This window comes from Urocitellus parryii, chromosome 2 (assembly GCF_045843805.1).
Source record: "Urocitellus parryii isolate mUroPar1 chromosome 2, mUroPar1.hap1, whole genome shotgun sequence".
Classification (NCBI taxonomy): domain Eukaryota; kingdom Metazoa; phylum Chordata; class Mammalia; order Rodentia; family Sciuridae; genus Urocitellus; species Urocitellus parryii.
Genome location: NC_135532.1, coordinates 120,809,862 through 120,830,097, shown reverse-complemented (window position 1 = coordinate 120,830,097; position 20,236 = coordinate 120,809,862). Strand labels below are relative to the sequence as shown.

Genomic DNA, 20,236 nt, shown 5'->3' with positions numbered 1-20,236 from the left:
CGCTCTCTTTATTTCTCTCATTTGTGCTGCTGCTATTCATGAAAAAAAAATAGAAACTCAGCTTTTCCTTCTCTGCTTCTTCTATGTATTTCCATTCCTCTCAGCCTTCTTTTCCTCCTCAGGATCTTGACTGTGTTCAACCAGGTAGGCCCGAACATGTGCTCACTGGACCCACCAACCTCATTATCAGGAATCATTGGTACCCGAGGCATCCACACCTACCTCTTCCTAATTTTAGAAGGTCTAAATCATCTTCTACTTTCTTCATCCTGATACCATGCAAAATTTCTCTTCACAGGTTTGATTTGTAGCCTCTTGAACATGATTTGATGTTTTTTCTGCCACCAACAGTGGCTAATTTCTCACCTGAAAACACATGCAAAACCCTGGGAGGTGAGCAGTTCAAGAATTGGAAGAATCCCACTGGGCATGGTAGTGCACACCTATAATCCCAGTGGCTCAGGAGGCTGAGATAGGAGAATCTCGAGTTCAAAGCCAGCCTCAGCAAAAAAGGGAGGCACTAAATAATTCAGTGAGTCTTGTCTCTAAAAAAAATATAAAAGATGGCTGGGGATGTGACTCAGTGGTTAAGCACCTCTGGGTTCAATCCCTGATACCACCAAAAAAAGAATTGGAAGAATCCTTTTCTCCCAACACCACTAAAACCAAGAGATACAGCCTGAGGCACAAAAATTTATTTAGCTAGCATCAAGAGGATGCCCATACATTTTGTGGTACCTGTAAGCTGAGGCTAGTAACTGAGAGGATGGCAGGTTCCAAATGATCCTGGGAAGCCTCACAAGACTGTTTCATAAAGGGCTCAATCTGGTCCAGGCCCCTTGATGGCTCCTGCAGTGTGGTGACCCTTTGTAAACTTGTGCACACAGTGCTATAAGTGGTATAGAGCATGCAAGCCTCAGCCCTGGTGGCTATGCACAGGACCACTCTTCTTTCAATGTGTAAAGTCACAGAGAAACATGAGTGGATAATAGAAAATGGCTTTGGAGTGGCAGAAATCAGTAGTTTTGCACAGGAAGCTCTGGGAGATGTTATTTACTATAGTTTATGTGCAGCTGAGACAAAATCGAAAAAACAAGATGAGTTTAGTGCTTTGGAAAGTATGAAAGCTGCCAGTGAATATGGTGTCCCTCTATCAGGAGAAGTAACTGAAATTAGTGACATACCTGAAGAAAACCCAGGGCTTGTGAACAAACCATGTTATGGTGATGGCTGGCTGAGGAAGATGACAAGTGACCTTTTGGAACTGATGACTTAATGAGTGAAGAGGCATTTGAGAAATATGTGAAATATATTGATGAATAGAAATAGCACCCTAAATAAACTCATGTCAAATAGCTTCAGTATAGTTGCCACAAGTTAGTGGCAGAGAGAATATTTAAAAAGAAACAACTCTCAACACTGCTACTGAGGGAAGATACTCCCTTAACTTCCCAAGAATTGCAGATAAATACAACAATATGCATCTTTTTACAAATCCTTATAATTTTATAGTAGGCTTTAGGCTCTGGTATTCAGAATTCATGACATTGATCTATAGTTAAAACTACTTTTCAAATTATGGAATCCAAGGACCATCTTGTTATAAGCCTTTATAGTATTGTAACTTGTTTACAACCATCCCTGGATTGGGGTCAAGATACTTAATAATCTTCCCTTTGAAAAATATTTGGGAGTGAAAATAATTGTTTGTCATACAGTGTCAAAAGAACAATACTGTCCCAATTTTGTAATAGGCTGCATTGGCTGCTATTATTTTTATATACTGAAGCAACAGATTTTCAGCAAAATAAGAACAAATAAAATATTAAATTTCAAAAACAATAGCAAAAAGAGGCTGGGGCTGAGAGGCAGCAAGCTCCTTGTTTTCACTCACCTTCCTTCCTTCCTTCCTTCCTTCCTTCCTTCCTTCCTTCCTTCCTTCCTTTCTTTTTGTTTCTTACTTTCTGGTGGGGGGTGGTACCAGGGATTGAACTCAGAGGCACTCAACCACTGAGCCACAACCCCAGCCCTTTTTTGTATTTTATTTACAGACAGGGTCTCACTGAGTTGCTTAGGGCCTCTCTGTTGCTGGGGCTGATTTTGAACTCACAATCCTCCTACCTCAGCCTTCAAGACCTTGGGATTACAGGCATGCACCACTGTGTCCCTCCCATTCTTTCCTTTCTTGAAAGGCCAAATGAGATAAACTTGACTTTTCCTTCTCTTTTCTTTTCTTTCTCTTCCTTCTTTCATGACTTTTAATTCCTCTCAGCCCTTCTTTTTCTCCACAGCGTCCCAGCTGTGTTCTCCAAGGATGAGCCATAACACGTGCACTTAGGTCAAACCCCAGCCTCTGCTTCTGGAATCATGGGTACCACAGACTGTCACACCTACCTCTTTCTGATTTGGGAGGTCTAAATTATCTTCTTATTTTTAATGCTTGAAATTTTTTCTAGTGTTATTTTATCAAAAAGCTTAATGCCATTAGCCTGAATCTCTATACTCTTCTCCACTTTTTGCCAAGATTTTCTATTTGACCTTAGCCCAAAGCAGTGGTGTTTACCAACAATGTACTGAATTAGTTTTGAAAATGTGAGCAAAAGTAAGCTTTCCTTCTAAAAATTGTTTTCTGGTATAATGGTCATAATAATAGATAATTATTAACTTGAAGAAGATACTTTTTATCAAAATTTTGATTTTTTGTTTTCTTTCATTTTATTCTTTTCTAGGTTTTAAGGCTATTTTGAAGTGGAATTTAATGTATTTCAATTTTATATATTAAGATTTACATTTTCAGTTATACCAGTTTTGCTTCAATGTGAGTTTCTCTTCAAAGTAAAATTGGATAAAATTGATTGAGACCATAAATTTGATATATTAGATCCTTCAAGAAATGTTCTTATTTAATGTACATAAGTTTATCTCAAGTGATTTGGCGACTTCTTCAGGCCAGGCTACTTGATTTGAAGAGAAGAAAACTTTAAATTAAAATCTGAAAGTTATAAATGCATTTTGGAACCAATTGATATTCTCCTCAGCTATAATGGTGGTTTTAGGTTGTGACTTGTTAACTACCTAGGGAAATTTCATTGAGATGTTCCAATTATTATCTTGCAACTCTCATTTTAATATTAAGTGAAATTTTTCTCAAGGCAAATCATAAGTATGTTTTCCACTGATATTTTGAGAGCAATAGTCACCACACAGTTTTTAAATAACAGATATTTTTATCTCTAAATCTATTTTCTGACAGGGTTCAGTAAGTAAATGTTGCATGGATTTTTATGGAAAACCAAATAACTGTACTCAATGGACAATATAAACATTTGATCATGTATCTGAATCACAAATATCAAGGTACATTTCTATTATAGATGTAATAAAATAAGATTTTGAATCACTCCTTCTTCGTACTTATAAACCATTCTTTAAAAAATTATTGTAGTAGAGTGACCTGATTTTAATGAAACTCTTAAAATTATATGAGCATCACAATTACAGTTGAATGGCATTCCTTTGTCCCCCATTAATACTTGACCATATGGTACAGAGTGAGAATTCAGTAATGAGCTTTCCTATGGTTGGCAAATGATTGATATTGGTGTAGAAACCGAAGATCTGTCCTTGAACCACAAATGCTCTTCATCAAGGAGTAAATCCTCATATAATTAGATACCTATAATTATAAATTACCATAACTTTTATACTATGATATGTAAGTAAGTAGTTTTATGTTGGCTTTATAAGGCATATGGGTAAGGTTACTTTTTTGGTTTTCTATTTTTCATTCTTATTCCTTTGTTATTCAGAAAGTTCTTCTTTAGCGCCTACTTTGCATTTAGCACTATTTTGGATGCTGGAAAATATATAATAGCAATTTTATTTGGTATTTTATATTTTACTTTCAAGATTAGAAAGGTTTTCTATCCCTTTCTGTTTTAAGGACATGAATGTATCCGTAGGGATTTCAAAATGGGGTTAAAATAAATAAAGCACCCAACCAAAAAACACTTAAATTAGAAAACTACAAGCCATTATATAAGGGGCAAGAATCATACTGTCTTTAACTAAGTGGGTCTACATTTAGATGCCCAGGGGCTCATCTTGCTTATGAATAGGTTGAATTATTTTGTGAGTCTTGAGTGTTGTTATATACCTCTCTATATATGCATATATTTGGTACAGTACTATACATATATGCAGAAATACTTATACATACATGTATATGTATGGAATATGGCTTCCAAGAGACAGAGGGACATAAAATGATTATAGATATTTGCAGATTTTTAAGCTGAAACATAATCAGTGCTGACTTGCTTTTGTTTTTCTTTCCACATTTTTTAATTTGTGCATTATAATTGTACATAACAAGATTTTTTTGTTACATATTTATACATGCACACAATGTAACCATATAATTTGTCCAATATTGCTTCCCAGCACTTTTCCCCTCCCTGCCTACCTCCCACACCTTGGTCTCTTTCTTTAATTATCTCTCTTTGATTTTCAAGAGATCATCCCCCACCCCTTTCTTTTTCTTTTTCCTCTCTAGCTTGCACATATGAGAGAAAGAATATGATCCTTGACCTTCTGAGTTTGACTTATTTTGTTTAATATTATGGTCTCCACCCACTTTCCTGCAAATGACATAATTTCATTTTTTATGGCTGAATAAACTTCCCTATTATCTCACCTCTCTTTGGATTCCTAGTGTTAGGCACACAGGGAAGCTAATGTTAGTCCATCATATTGATGATAGTAATAGCACAGCCCTACTTTCTCATTTGCCTCCAATTTTGCTGTTCCTCCTGTGTGCCTGCTGTGATCCTTGTGGGTGATCTTTATCCTTGTGGTGGAATCCTATTTCTTGCTGTAAGGATAAAGGATACTAAGCCAGAGAAGTAAACAGATGGTTGTGGATGGAACTCCATTAATTTGACTCCATGTCCATCAACTTTTTCCTTGAGAAGAGTGGGTGCCAATTTTAAGAAAAATGTCTGCTGTACAAGGATTACCTTTATCTTATAAAATTTCATTCTCCTTGTCTGTATCACAGTATTTTTAATGTGAAATATAATTCTATAAGTAGTATAATTTTGATAAATTATTTGACTTTCTAAGATAAATTATTTGATTTCTTCTGGTTGGGAATATGTTAGTATTGTAACAAGTTTCTTCATTAATAAAATAGATGGATTGGATCAGGTGATTTCTAATGCTGTTTTCTGCTTTTATCTTTGATATACCTTTTAATCTTTTCCAATTATTTGACATGTGTTTTTTTATGAGCACCTAAAAGCATTTTTTATTCCTTCTATTAAGTTATGCATGGCAGTGGAATGCACTTTTGACACATCATACATAAATGGAGTATAACTTCTCATTCTTCTGGTTGTACATGATGTAGACTCACACTGGTCATGTAGTCATATATGCAAATAGGGTACTTATGTCAGATTCATTCTGTTATTCTTCCTACCTCCATTTCTCTTCTCCTCCCTTCACTCCCCTCTGCCTGATCCACAGTACCTCTGTTTTTCCCTAAGCACCCCAACCCTTATTGCCAATTAGCATTTGAAAATCAGTGAAAAAAATTGGCCTTTGGTTCTTTGGGATTAGCTAATTTTGTTTAGCATGGTATTCTCCAGATCCATTCACTTACCACCAAATGCCTTAATTTTATTCTTCTTTAAGGCTGAGTAATATCTGGTTGTGTATATATATCAAATTTTCTTTATTCATTCATCTGTTGAAAGGCACTTAGATAGGTTTCATAGTTTATAACATTGATGTGGCTGCATCACCGTAGTATGCTGACTTTAAATCCTTTGGGTATAAACTGAGAAGTGGGATACTGGGTCAATTCCAAGTTTTCTGAGGAATCTCCATACTAATTTCCATAGTGATAATTTGGAAATTTGCCTCCTCACCAGCAAGGTATGAGTGTCCCTTTTTACTTGTTCCTCACCAACATTCATTGTTGCTTGTATTCTTGATAATTGCCATTCTGACTGGAGTGAGATGAAATATCAATGTAGATTTGACTTGCATTTTGTAATTACTAGAGATAAACACTTTTCCACATATTTTTATTGTATTTTTTCTTCTGTTCTGTGTCTGTTCAGATCCTTAGTCCATTTATTGATTGGGTTGTTGTTATTATTATTATTATTATTATTAAGTCTTTGAGTTCTTCATATAATCTGGAGATTAATGCTATATCTGAGGTGCATGTGGTAAAGTTTTTTTCCCCTTCAGTAGGCTTTCTCTTCATTTTATTGTTTCTCATGCTGAGAAGAAGTTTAAAGGCTGCTTCTTTGATTCCATCCCATTTATTGATTCTTGATTTTCCTTCTTGTCCCTTAGGGGTCATGTTAAAAAAGTAAGTTCCTAAGCTGACATGGTGGAGATTTGGGCCTACTTTTTCCTTCAATTAGTTGCAGGGTCTCTAGGGTTCTAGTGCCTAAGTCCTTGATCCACTTTGAGTTTCATGCAGGGTGAGAAGTAGGGGTTTAATTTCATTTTGCTATATATGTATTTCTAATTTTCCCAGCACCATTTGTTGAAGATGCTATCTTTTCTCTAGTGTATGTTTTTGGTGCTGTTTTCTAGTATTGGATAACTGTAATTATATGGGTTTTTCTCTGTGTCTTCTTTTCTTTACCATTGTTCTATGTGTCTGTTTTGGTGCCAATACCATGCTGTTTTTCTTATCATGGCTTGGTGGTGTAGTTTAAGCTCTGGTATTGATTGTGATGCCTCGTGCATCACTTTTCTGGCTAATGACTGCTTTGGCAGTACCCAGGACTTTTAATGGGCAGCTAAACAAAACCAAAACTTCAACTGGTTTCCCAGACACTTATAATTTCCCTATAGGAAGACTGATTTAAAAAACTAAATATACACAGCAGCTTTTAATGTACACATTTTTTAATGTACACATTTTCAAAAGCATTGAAAAATTTTCAGATACAATCTATTATCTTTTGTGTCCTGAGGGCCTCACGAGAATTCTGAATTAGAAAGATGACTCCATGTTCTTTTTTCTTCTTAAAATTACTTCACACTAGTATATTTAGGGGTGTGTCTTCCACCCATAAAAATAAGATTTTACTTATTTCTCAAATGCTTCACTCACTAGTTCATCAAATTTTTGAGGATAACTCGGTGTCATCTTGATCATCCAACCATCTTCATAACAACAGTTGTGACAAGCCCTGAATTTTCGGTAAATACTTTATTAATTTTATTTACCTTTCTACAGAGAAAATTAGAGTTCACTGGCAGCTTTCACACTTTCCAAAACACCAAACACAAAATGCTTTTTCAATTTTGTCACCACTTTCTGCAGACTAAACTAAAAAAAAAATCATCTGCCAAAAGCTTTTTGCACAAAATTCCAAAGTTTCTGATTCCACTGTTCCAGTACCCTTTCCTGTAGTTATCCATTACTGTATATTTGTTCAAGCAGAGAGAGCAGAGCATTGGTTGAGAGCATCCAGGCAGTGCAGGCTCTCAGTCCCCAGGACCAAGGGAGCAGCACACAAAGGGTGCCTATCCTGCCCAGAGATGCCTGCTGCTGCCCTACTGTACCTTGTCCTACCCTGTTCTGAAGGGACTAAGATTATCAAAGGTAGGTCCTGCTGGTGGTTTGTGCATAGTAATACTCATTGACCCAAAGTTTGAGCTCTCTCTGTGGTTACTGGTTTCACACACACACACACACACACACACACACACACACACACACACAAAATAAATAAATAAAAATATCAGTACATTTTTGAGTTCCACACGCAGTCTTTTAGGGTCATGATGAAACTAAGAATATATTTGCAATGAACAAAGACTTGCCATTCTGTGTATAAAATACATTATTAACTTTCACAAATTACTTGTTTGCCAATGGCCAAAAGATAAGTGACTGAAACAGGATAAAAATAATACTCAAATATCTGGAAGAAGAGTAAAATAGAATTGCTAGGTAGTGGCATGCACAGTTTTACAAGTTGCACAGAAGTTACCATCCAATCATTGATTTGAAGAGCATTAAACAGCTCAGACCTTAATCAACAGCCCAACACCACTACTCTTTATCTTCAAAACATTGTAGCTGAGAAATTTATTTTACTTGTTAGACTTAAATTTCTTCTTTTACTAAAGACATTAAATATTTTTTCTATGTTCATTTGTCACTGTCATTTGAGCATCTGTAAAAGAGTACTTTATCTGATTTAAATTAGAATTCCAAGATTCGAAATGTAGCCCCGTTTTAGAGCACTTCTTGCATGGCAAGGTCAAGGGTAAGGGTACAATCCCCAGCACAACAACAACAACAACAACATTGTCATAATCGTCAACATAACAGATTTTTTAAAAAGAGGTAGAAAAAAGGAAGTTGTCTTTTTTAATTCTTTATTTCTTAGAACGCCTTTGCCAACTTGAAGAAGCATTTGTGTTTCCTTCTAGTACATTTCTATATAAATGTCCTATAGTGCATTTCAACTATTGTAGATATTACTACACATATATTTCTTATATATGTATATTTCATTTCACATATGCAATTATTGTTTTGGTTGCATCCTGAGGAAAATAGAAGAGAGCAAGTATAAAAGATTATTACTACTGCAAAAGTATTGCTTTACTTTATGAAAGTTTCACTTAAAAGTACTGAAGTTCTCAAATATTCTTATCTATTCTTTAATTCTATTCATTTGTACTCATTAATTGAATACCTTTTTTATGCTCAAAAACTGCACAACTACTTATTTTGTATTTGACATATTCTACTATCTCATAGAACTCTTACATAAAAACTTTCTTTATGTGACCAGTTAATAAGAACTGAAGTGATAGGACTCAGTTTCAAATGAAACAGTTCTTCCTCCTTTTCAATCAAGCATTTATGGAGGTAAGAAATTGTAAACTTCCCTCATGAAATATTAAGACAGTATTAAATACTGAATATTGAAAATACCTGATTCACATATATCCTGTATATCTAAACACTGAATTAATTTAACCATAGTAATTCATTTGGGTTTTTTTTCCTTTGGCATTAAGTTACTTGGGAAAAAATAAGATAAGTAAGGAGTATTTTGCTTTTAGTTTGGTCTTTTGCTGTTATTATTCAGCCTACTTTACCTATAGTACTTTTAAGAAATGAACTTAATTTAAATGGCATCCTTGTGATGAGGACTGCCATAAATCTATCATTTGTCTCACATTTTACTTAAGGTAAGGCACCATGGATTACATGATGGTTCTTTATTTTGTGTATGAAGAAAAAAATTAAATGCTGCCAATTATACTTGTAGTGCAGCCTGAATTATTAGTAGCATTCCAATGTCAGTGTTGTTAAAATGATAGGGGAAAAAAGCATCTAAGACTCGTTGAAATATATATCTGTAAAAATCACTATAATGCTACTCATTTATTAATTGAAATACTCTAGGTTGATAAAAGCAATAGTATTGATTCCAATAGCTACCAATTATGGAACTGTTGCTTGTGATAGAAACTCTTCAGATGTTTTACATAGACTCTCCATTAAGCATCAAGGTAAGACCCTGGGAGATACTCATTTTAATCCTTACATTTTTAGGAAACTGAGGAAAAAGTAGACTGTGGGATAACTAGTTCATCACCGAGCCTAAAGTAGAACTCACACCAAAGATGAGCTAAACTCAAGGCCATGTTCCTTCTAGGCAAATGGGCCACTCTGCTCTGGGGATGTGATTCTATGGTAAAGCCCTTCTTTACCTAGAATGCTTCAGGCCTGGGTTCCATCCCCAGCACCATGAAAACAAAGAAATAAAAATAAGTGAAACCAATGGAACCAGGCATAATGGCACATACCCATGATTCCAGTGACTTAGGATGATGATGCAAGAATGTTGGAAGTTCAAGGCTAGGGTGGGCAACTTAGTGAGACCCTGCATCAAAATTTTTTTGAAAATAATAAAATATGCTTAGGATATGACTCAGTATTTGAGTTCCCCAGGGTGCAATCCCCAGTAGTATCAGAAATAAGAAATAAGAAAGAAAGTGTAAATGGCATAGGCTGACCAATCATTAATATAATAAGTAATGACAGCTAGTAAATATTGTACCTTCTTTAGAAGAAAATAGAGGAATTATGAGCTATTTAATGTTTATAATTGCATAAATAGTTGCATATTTCAAATGGTGTCTTATGAATTCCTAACAAAGCCTCTTACTTGCATGGAACCCCTCTACATTATGCCTGTGCCTATGGCAATCCAGCAGTAGTGGCTCTTCTAGAGAAGAGGAAATGCAATGTTGACCTGTGTGACAGTGATGGCAACACACCGTTGATGAAGGTAGATGTAGCCAACAGTTTTTTGGGAAATGAATTTGATGAAATGCTTAGAAGAAAAAATGATTAATACCATTTAGTTATAACTAATGAGTAAAGCATGTGAAATATTTTTTCTTGGGTTTCCAAAATTAACAATCTATTTCTTGGTTAAAACTGACAGGCCCTACAATATGAGGAAGAGGAATGTGGCAATTATTCTTCTAAAACAAGGTGCCAATCCAAATGTTCACAACAACAAGGGTGAAACTCCTCTCCATTATGCAATCTTTTATAGGAACACATCAATAGCAACAAAATTGCTTTCATTCAATGCAGATGTTGAAGACAAAAACACGGTATATACATCAATCACCATTATTTCCAAAATATTTAAAATCTTTCTTTAAAATTAACAGTGTTGTTAACAAATACTTATTATAAGCAGATTTTTTTCAATTAGAATAGTCGCAAATGTTGGAAGTTCTCATATTTCTCCTCCTTCTTTTGTAGCTCATGTGTATATTTAGTTTGCCTTCATGAATTGAGTCCACATCTAGAATTCAAGAGACTCATCCAGAAATCTGAACTTCAAGCTTCTTTGGGGGAACCTGATGTGGTCCCCCTTGAGCCATAGTACTGTGCGGTGTGGTGGGCAAGGTTTGCCTCCCACATGGTGGAATGCACTACTGTGCTTGGCCTTTTTATTTTATTTTGGGAAAGGATTTCACTAAAAAGCTGTGATTTGCCTTGAACTTGCCTTAGACTCCCACGTAGCTGGGATTACAGGCATGTGCCCCCATGCTGGCTTAAGCTAAAAATTTAATTTTTAGAAAGGAATTTGTGACTTCATAATTCTATTCTCAGATCATTCTCAAATGTGTTCTAAATTCAAAATTTATACTCAAAAATTGGCACTGTTCCCATTAAATAATTTACTGTCAGAATGTGACAATAAATAAGTTAGACAAAAAAATTGATTGGCCTTTTTGGACTGAGGTATAAACATAAATTCATAGGATTACCATTAAAAATCCTATGCATGTTCCTGAAATAATAGAATCACATTTTTAAATCTTAAATATGAGTCTTTGAGAAATATGTTTGTTGATAAAGAAACTTCTGAGGAAAACTCAGATGTCTTTGTTTTCACCAGAGATTGAACTCAGGGCCACTCATCCATTGAGCCCCATCCCCAATCTTTTGTATATTTTATGCAGAAACAGGGTCATGCTGAGCTGCTTAGGATTTTGCTAAATTGCTGAGGCTGCCTTTGAACTCACAATTTTCCTGCCTCAACATCCCAAGCTACTGATATCAAAGGTGTGCCCAACCCTACCCTGTTGCTCCAATGACTTGATGGTATCATGAATAGGTTGAACAAGGGCTTTGTCCCCAGCTGGTTTAATTCAAATTAGGAGAAAAATTAGAAAATGTCTGTATTCCCAGTGGCTCAGGAGGCTGAGGTAGGAGGATTGTGAGTTCAAAGGCAGGCTCAGAAACAGTGAAGCACTAAGCAACTCAGTTAGATTCTATCTCCAAATAAAATACAAAATAGAGCTAGGGATGTGTCTAAGTAGTTTAGTGCCCCTGAGTTCGATTCCAGGTACCCCCAGAAAAAATTAGAAAATATCAGTGAGGCAGTTGTATCTGTTCACCTAATAGTAATGTAACAACTCTTTGTTGTGAAGCTTGAATTTCAAACATTATTCCTCCTTTACAGTTTGAGGACTTGGCCAGGTGGGGTGCCTGGCCTGTAATCTCAGGCAGCTGAGGAGGCTGGGGCAAAAGAATCATAAGTTCAAAGCCAGCCTCAGCAACTTAGTAAGGTGCTAAGCAACTCAGGGAGACCTTGTCTCTAAATAAAACACAAATAGGGTGGGGATGTGGCTCATTGCTTGAGTGCCCCTGGGTTAAATCCCCAGTAGCAATAACAAACAAACAAACAAACAAATAAAGTTTGAAGAATGGGAGGCAAATGAGCTACACATTTAGAAATTGAGAATATAACAGCTACTTATGTATGAGTGGGTTTATTTGCTGTGTGCAAAGAGGTGGGTCAGCATGAAACTGCAATCCTGTCTGTCTTCTGAGAGGCAGGTTCTAAACTGTGTCAGAATGGGCTAGGATGCACTTTCTCAACACCAGTGGGTCTGGAAGGAGATCCAGTGAGGGTGTGGTTGACCTTGCACCACTTGTCTTTTCAGAGGGGCAGAGACACAGATTCCTGTAACTTCCTGCTTCCTGTTGTAGGAGGATTGGGGGAGGCACCTGTCTCTTCCAGTCCTGGCCTGGCAGCAGTGCCAGTCACTCCCACCAACATGCCACTGAACAGAACTGCCTGCAAGGGTTTTGAAAACACAGTCCCTGGCTGGGAAGCTGTTTCTAAGGTGTCAATGTGTGTTTTCAGCATCTCAGGTGGCTGAGGCAGGAGAATTGCAAGTTTGAGTCCAGCCTCAGCGACTTAGTATAACCAAAACCAATGTATGGAGACTCTGACTCTAAATAAAAGAGGGCTGAGGAAATGGCTCAGTGGTTAATCTAAATGCAAAAAAAAAAAGAAAGAAATTTAAAAAGAACATGAATGATTTGATGAACAATCATTCAACTGCTCAGGTAAGCTAAAATTTTGATGTGTGTTTCATCCTATAATCTTACAATCATATATCACATTGTCTGTGGTCTACATACAATATTCTCTCCAACTCACAAAGAAAATTCATATCACTGTGTATTGAATGTATATGTGTGTATGAATGAATATATGTAAGTATATAATAGACATCTAGCCTAACAATCACAAGCATATATGCATATATGTGGATGAATTATGTATAAGCATATACATGTGTGAATATGCCTACACACTGCATATACACCTGACTTTATTGTAAGAGTAGTTCAAGACTTACCAACTCATTGTTCTGTCCATGGAACCCACTCAGAACCGGAGAATCACAGTGCTCAGTCAGTAAGTGATGGTTATTGATCAAATGGGTAATGACTCCTCTGAATAGTGAATAAAAATTTAAAAAATGATTAATGTGAGAAAAGGAATCATTGACTAGGTTAGTAAATGAAACAAAGCTAGAGAAGTAGTGTGAAGTTTGGAAATACTGCACTAATTAAGCCCAATGTTGGCAGTTTCAGCAAAAAGACCAGACACTGAGTGGGCAGGAAGATATGCCTGCCCTCTCAGCCCCAGAGTTCCTGGCAGGTCATTGCTGGATTGCATTAACAAAACAAAGTTATTCTTGCTAATTCTGTAGGAAAAAACAACAACAACAACACTCAACTTTCTAGTGCTAGCAAAATGAGCAATCCCAGTATATTTATTATTTACATTTATTCTATGCACTGGAAGACCCTCCCTTAAAATCATCTTTAATAATAGGATTAGGTATAAATATTATGCATCTAATTTTCCCCCCATAAAGAAGGCAAATTAGCAGGATCATCACAACAAATTCTTTATAGTTGAAATCCATGTGATTGACAAGAGACGCAGTTATTATTATGTGTGTGATGGACCCACATCAATTAATAACCACAATAAATTATGAACTTGTTGTAAATGCCTTTGTTATGGCCTTTGTGTTTCAGTGTAATGTGTGAGTAACATTTGTCACCAGACCCATCTGTGACTTTCAGTTGTTTGTACATGAAAATAAACGTGGCAATTAAACTTATGGACTTGAGATTCTGTTTCTATACTGTAGTTTTGTATTTTTCAGTGATAATAAGATTGTAAGCAGAAAGAATCCTCCTTGATTGGGGAGTATAAGAGCTAAGAGCATGTCCACAATGTGACCAGTGTAAGGCCAGTGTAAGGCCAATCAATGTGACAAAGGTGCTTGGGGTAGGTTTTTCAATGAATGTTTTTACAAATTGTTCAGTCTTACAGACCCACATGCAGTTTTACATTCAGATGCAGGACTTGGTTGGGGGTGAGAGGAAAATAAAGTTCTTAAGTGGGGTACCTAATCATATAAAGGTTGGCAATTTTGTTAGGAATAATAGAGAAGCAATATTGAGAGAGCTGTGAGATTAATGAACATGGATATGACTTTCATGTGCAAATTTCTTTTGATTCGATGAAACAACAATTCCCAGAGTTGAGACTGGTGTCCATACACTCAGGCCTGCATCTGCATGTAAATGGCTTCATCAGGGGCCAGACCCCTGTGCATTGATGAACTGTGTAAGGCACTCAAAGAGCCTCTCCTTCATGGGCCACATTCTTGCTATGTATTTCTCCCTTTTTACCATATCTATTGAAAAAAAAAAATACCAGCTTAAGAGAGCAATGGACTACTAGCATGTAATCCTCTTTCCTCAGCCTCCCAAATTTCTGGGATTACAGGCATTCACTACCATACCAGGCAGCAATTTATTTTATTTTAATTTAATTTTTTAAATTTTAATTTTAATTTATATATGACAATGGGATGCATTACAATTCTTATTATACATATAGAGCACAATTTGTCATATCTTTGTATACAATGTAGATTCACACCAGTTCAAGTCTTCATACATGTACTTTGGATAATAATGATCATCACATTCCACAATCATTTATGACCCCTCCCTTCCCCTTCAACTCCTCTGCCCTATCTAGACTTCCTCTATTCCTCACATGCTCCAAGGCTACAGTTTTATATTTAAGTCTAGATTGATCTCAAGTGGAGCTTTGTCTATGGTATAAGGTAAGATTTTAGTGTATTTCTTAATTTCCCCCTGTATAAAATTTTCAGTTATTCTAGCACCATTTTATAAAACAAAACACTGTCTTTTCATTGTTTTATTGCCTTAGCCAACCTAACAAAAATCAAGTAAACATGTATTTCTTGGTTTATTTCTGTCTTCTCTTCCATCAATCTATATCTCTAGGTTGGAATCACATTGTTTATATTATTACACGTTACAGTAATCATACAAGTAACACAATTCATTCATCTTCATTTTTCTTTTCTATAATTGTTTTAATCATCTTAATCATTTAAATTTTTATACAACTTTGAGTCAGCCTATTAATCTCTATTAAAAACTTTGAAGTTTTTATTTTAATTGTACAGACTCTAGAGACTTACTTTGAAAGAATATTTTAGAAGTATTGAATATTTTGATTCATCAGCATTTATTTAGATCATCTTAAAATTTTCTTATCAGTGTTCCATAGTTTTTGGTACAGGTCTTATAAAAACTTTGCTAATTTTTTATAAATATTTATAATTTTGTATGTTATCATAAATGCTATTGATTTAATTTTATTTTTTTCATAGCATAGAAATATAAATAATCTTTTGTGCTGACTTAGTATTAATGATACTTTTAATACTTAAATTGATCTTGCATTTTTTGCAAGAAATTGCTGGTTCAGTTTTACTAATTTTTAAAAAGATTTTTCACATCTATGTGCATGAGGATATTGTTGGCAGTTTTACTTCATTTAAATTTTCAAAATTTTTGACATGTTTCTTATATCATTCTTTTATTATCCTTTTATTGCCTGTGAGATCTATGACGTTCTACTTTTTTTTCCAAGTAGTGTTAATTTTACCTTTTGTCTTCTCTCTCTCTCTCTCTCTCTCTCTCTCTCTCTCTCTCTCACTCAGCTTCTGGGGATTGAATCCTCATGTTAGGCAAGTGCTCTACCAATGACCTCAGCTCCTCCTCTATCTTATGTTAAATTTGTCAAGTGATTTGCCAATTGCATTGCTTTTTGAAAACTTCCATTGATTTTCTTCATTTTTCACTATCATCTATTGTGTTTTGTATCACATCTTTAGTGTGATACTAAAATATTTTTCAGGCTCAGGCACCCTGAATTCTCCAGAATCCTTGATATGATCGACTTCATTATCTGCATCAATAAAACAAGCAAAATCCAAGGTGCGTCTGGCACAACATGTCCATGGAAGGATACTCCTCTGTTGAGAAATGAGGGGGCCACACAGGTCTGGATTTTTTTTTTTTTAATTTTTGGCACTGGGGATTTAACTTAGAGGTGCTTAACCATTGAGCCACATCCCCAGACCATTTTTATACTTCATTTAGAGAAAGGGTCTTGCTGAGTTTCTTAGAGCTTCTCTAGGTTGATGAGGCTAGCCTCCAACTTGCAGTCCTTCTGCCTCACCCTCCTGACTGCAATCCTTCTGCCTCACCCCCTGCACCAAAATTTTCAGATTGGGATTTGAACCTGGCTTGGTCATGCATCACATATAGGACTGGGAAGAGGTTTCTTCCCATGTGTGCCTCAGAAGAGAAGACTAATACCTGCTCTTGTGTTTCTATCAGTGTGCTGGAAGACCCACAAGACACTATGGGGTGAAATCATTTCATCACTGTGTAATAGTGGTCAACTTCATGGTTTGAAAAACTGATGCAGCTCCGCTACTGCAACTCATTTTTTAAAATGGACATGATTCTTTCTCTTTCCCTCTTCTACACCTCCCTAATCTCTCCCCCTCCCGAATCTCAAGGGAAACAATATCACTTTCTTTCTCATCCTAGGCAGACTGATCTGTCTCTGAGCAGACACCCACCATAGGAACCAAGTCATCCAGACTTTGGGGACAGCACCAGAAGATCTCAGAAATAACTATCTCCTAAATTAACCAGTGAATGTCAACTCCAATAGAGAACAGGGGCAATTTAACTTTTGAGTCACCTCTTTAAAAGTTCCCAATTCCTGCTGATAGGCAGAATCACAGCTTCTGGAACTGGAAATACCCTGTGTTTCTCCTTTGCTAGAAAAGCAAGAAAACTTTATTTGGGTTTTTTTTTTTTTTTCAAAACCATGTCCTAGTTGTTGCATTGGCATTGAGGATAAAGACTAAGCTTTTGGCAACATGGCACAGTTCACTCCAGCCTGGGTTTTGTCCAGCTAAAGGTTTACCTTCCAAATCTAAAGCCAGGGTTTGGGTGTGACCTTAGGCCTGCCTCCCACCTCCTCAGAACAGTAGACTTGAGGAACCTCTCAAAATCTCCAGGAGAGAATTTTCCACCTACCCTTTTCCATCTGGTCTCATTCTCACCACACATAGCTCAAAGAGAGCTTGCCAACTTGGCTCCTCCCCCATCTTCAGTGCTTCTCTCCTGCACTGCCCCCAGGCTTCTGGAGAATGGCATGAATGTTGCCTAGGTAACAGCAGGGATCTTGCCTGGAATTGACACAGTATCCTTTATCAGTCAGGGTCCAAGTTGTCTTTCTAGAAAACTTCCAGAGAAGAACATTCTGTAAAGTGGACAAAAGGAGCAGGTCATTAAGTAAATCCAAGTGAGAAAGGGTCAGGCCTCAGGAACCCAGAAAATTTTAAAAATTTTAATTCATCCTTAAGGGACTGATTAACTCAAATTTCTTCAAATGTTGCTCATGGGAACTTGTTTGGGGGCTCAATTTTAGAAAAAGTTATTTTCCTTTTTTCTTTATTTGTTTGATTTTTCTCTAAGAAAAGAACTTGATCAGCCTCCATTGAGAAAAGATGCAGATTAACAGTGAGACCAGATGGGGGAACCCATGAAGTATAGAGGAGGAGAAGGGAGAGTGGGGATGGGGACAGGGTATATCATTATGTGTGGCTGCAAGATAGCAAAGGAAACCGGGGTGAAGTGGTGCATTCCTGTCATCCAATCAGCTTGGAGGCTGAGGCAGCAGGATCACAAGTTGAAGCCAGATTCAGGAACTTATCAAGGCCCTAAGCAACTCAGTAAGACTGTCTCTAAATAAAATTCAATATAGATCTAGAATTGTGGCTCAGTTTTAGTTACCCTAAGTTCGATCCCCATTTCTCCCTCCAAAAAAGAGAGCAAGGGCGGAGGGTTCTGGTTGTGGTATAGGCTCTACCCCAGCCTAATTGACTTGCTATCCAGGCAGCTCCACTGATATTCATGGGGTTGTAGGGAGCTCTGACATGACTTTATTCAGTGGTGGGCAATTGAATGGCCCAAAGATTCTTGCAGTTTTATATACAGGGTAACAAAAAGCCATCTATGTGTCAAAAGATTCATGTGGTCTTATAAGAATGTTCATGCTATGTGCCCCCCACCCCCTTTATGGTACTAGAAATTACACTCAGGAGTGCTTAACCACTGAATTACATCTCCAAAAAATTTTTAGTTTTTTTTTTTTTTTTTTTTTTTTTTTTTTGAGATGGGGCCTTGCTAAGTTCCTGAGGCTGCCTTCAACTTGTAATTCTCCTGCCTCAATCTCCTGAGCTGATGGGATTACAAGTGTACCCATTACACCTTGGGATGTGGTTGGTGTGTCAAGGGCAATAAGATTTCCCAAAACTTCTTTCCTCATTCTGAACACTTGTTCATTTAAGAAGACAAGAAACTCACAGTGGCATAGAAGGGTCTGGCTGTGTGCAGTACTAGTGCTGTAATCTCCATCTCATTAACCATGTTGGGCATTTCTGGAGAGAACAAGGCTAAGGGCTAATACTAATAATAATAATCTGAATGCTGTACACAGGTTTTGAAACCAGACAGACCTGGTCTCCTGTCTGATGCTGCTGCCTTCTAGCCAGGCTTTGTCCTTGTGAGGTCTGTTTCTTCCTCTGCCAGTGGGAGTTAAGCAGGACTCATTGAGAGGCAGGCCATGGGCCACTGAGCATCATATTGAGATCTAGAGTCCAGTGAATATTAACTGAGCTGCTATTTTAATTGGTGTGTGAGGAGGGTGGTTGGATGTGGGGGTGGGGTGTGCTTCACTTGAAACTGTTTCTTGAAAGTGTCCCAAGAAAATGGCCACTTGGATAAAGCTTTGGAATCTTTGCTGGGAGGCATGGTATTCTTCCAGGAACATTCTAGCTGGTAGGTAAAATGAGCACCCTTGTTGTTCACATACCCATAAAAATCCTAGAGGCAAAAGGTAGGCATAGCTACCATTACATCACTCCCAGTGTTGGAATATTTAACTGTTTTTGTTTTGTTTTGTTTTGTTTTGTTTTTAATACCAAAGATTGAACTCAGAGGCACTTGACCACTAAGCCACATCTCCAGGTCTCTGAGTTTTATTTAGAGACAGGATCTGAGTTGCTTAGTGCCTTGCTTTTGCTGAGGCTGGATTTGAACTCATGATCCTCCAGTCCCAGCTTCCCAAGATGCTGGGATTAAAACCATGTGCCATCATGCCTGGCTCTTCGTGTTCTCTAAACATTCACCTTTGGCTTTTGACAAAGATGTTGGTCCCTGTTGAACTCTTTCCATGTTTCCAGACAATCAGCAGTTGTTTTGCCATCTAATTTTGTTGATTCCCCATTACCAGAAGGCATATTTACCTTTGGGTCCTTCTTACCTTAATGGGTCCCTTTCTCATCAGAGGAGACCCTGCTGGAGTGGCCTTAGTGGTGGCCTGAACCCCCTTTCATTTGGATCTATCTTGTTGCCCCAAGCCTGGATTTCCTAGTGGTTATCTCACTAATACAGTGACCCAATAAGGAGCTAAGATGGCCACAAGGGACACAAAAGTTGTGGATGCAGCCTCTGTTATACTAGGTCTCTCATACCAGCTGTAACCTGTTCATCATCTGGTCAATCACTATTCATGTTCCACATGATCTGACTCATCTCTACTTTGTCAGTATCTGGACCAGGTGTGCCTATGACTGTCTTTTTCTTATTTTAAGTTTTTGGTAGTGGGGATTGAACCCAGAGGAACTTAACTGAGCCACATCCCCAGTCCTTTTTAATTTTATTTCGAGACAGGATCTGGCTAAGTTACCCAGCTTGGCCTTGAACTTATGTTTCTTCTGACTCATCTCCAGAGTCAGTGGGATTAGAGGTGTTAACCACCATACCAAGTGTACATGCAACATCACTTTTTTTTTTGTGCTACCAGGGATTGAACCCAGGGGTGCTTGATAATTGAGCAACATCCCCAGCCCTTTTTAAATTTTATTTAGA

The 20,236-nt window shown here is 37.0% G+C and overlaps 1 pseudogene; it reads left to right on the top strand.

The window, feature by feature from the left end:
• Positions 1 to 907: 907 nt before the first annotated feature.
• On the top strand, positions 908 to 1,276 carry LOC144253406 (glycine cleavage system H protein, mitochondrial pseudogene; annotated as a pseudogene).
• Positions 1,277 to 20,236: the final 18,960 nt, after the last annotated feature.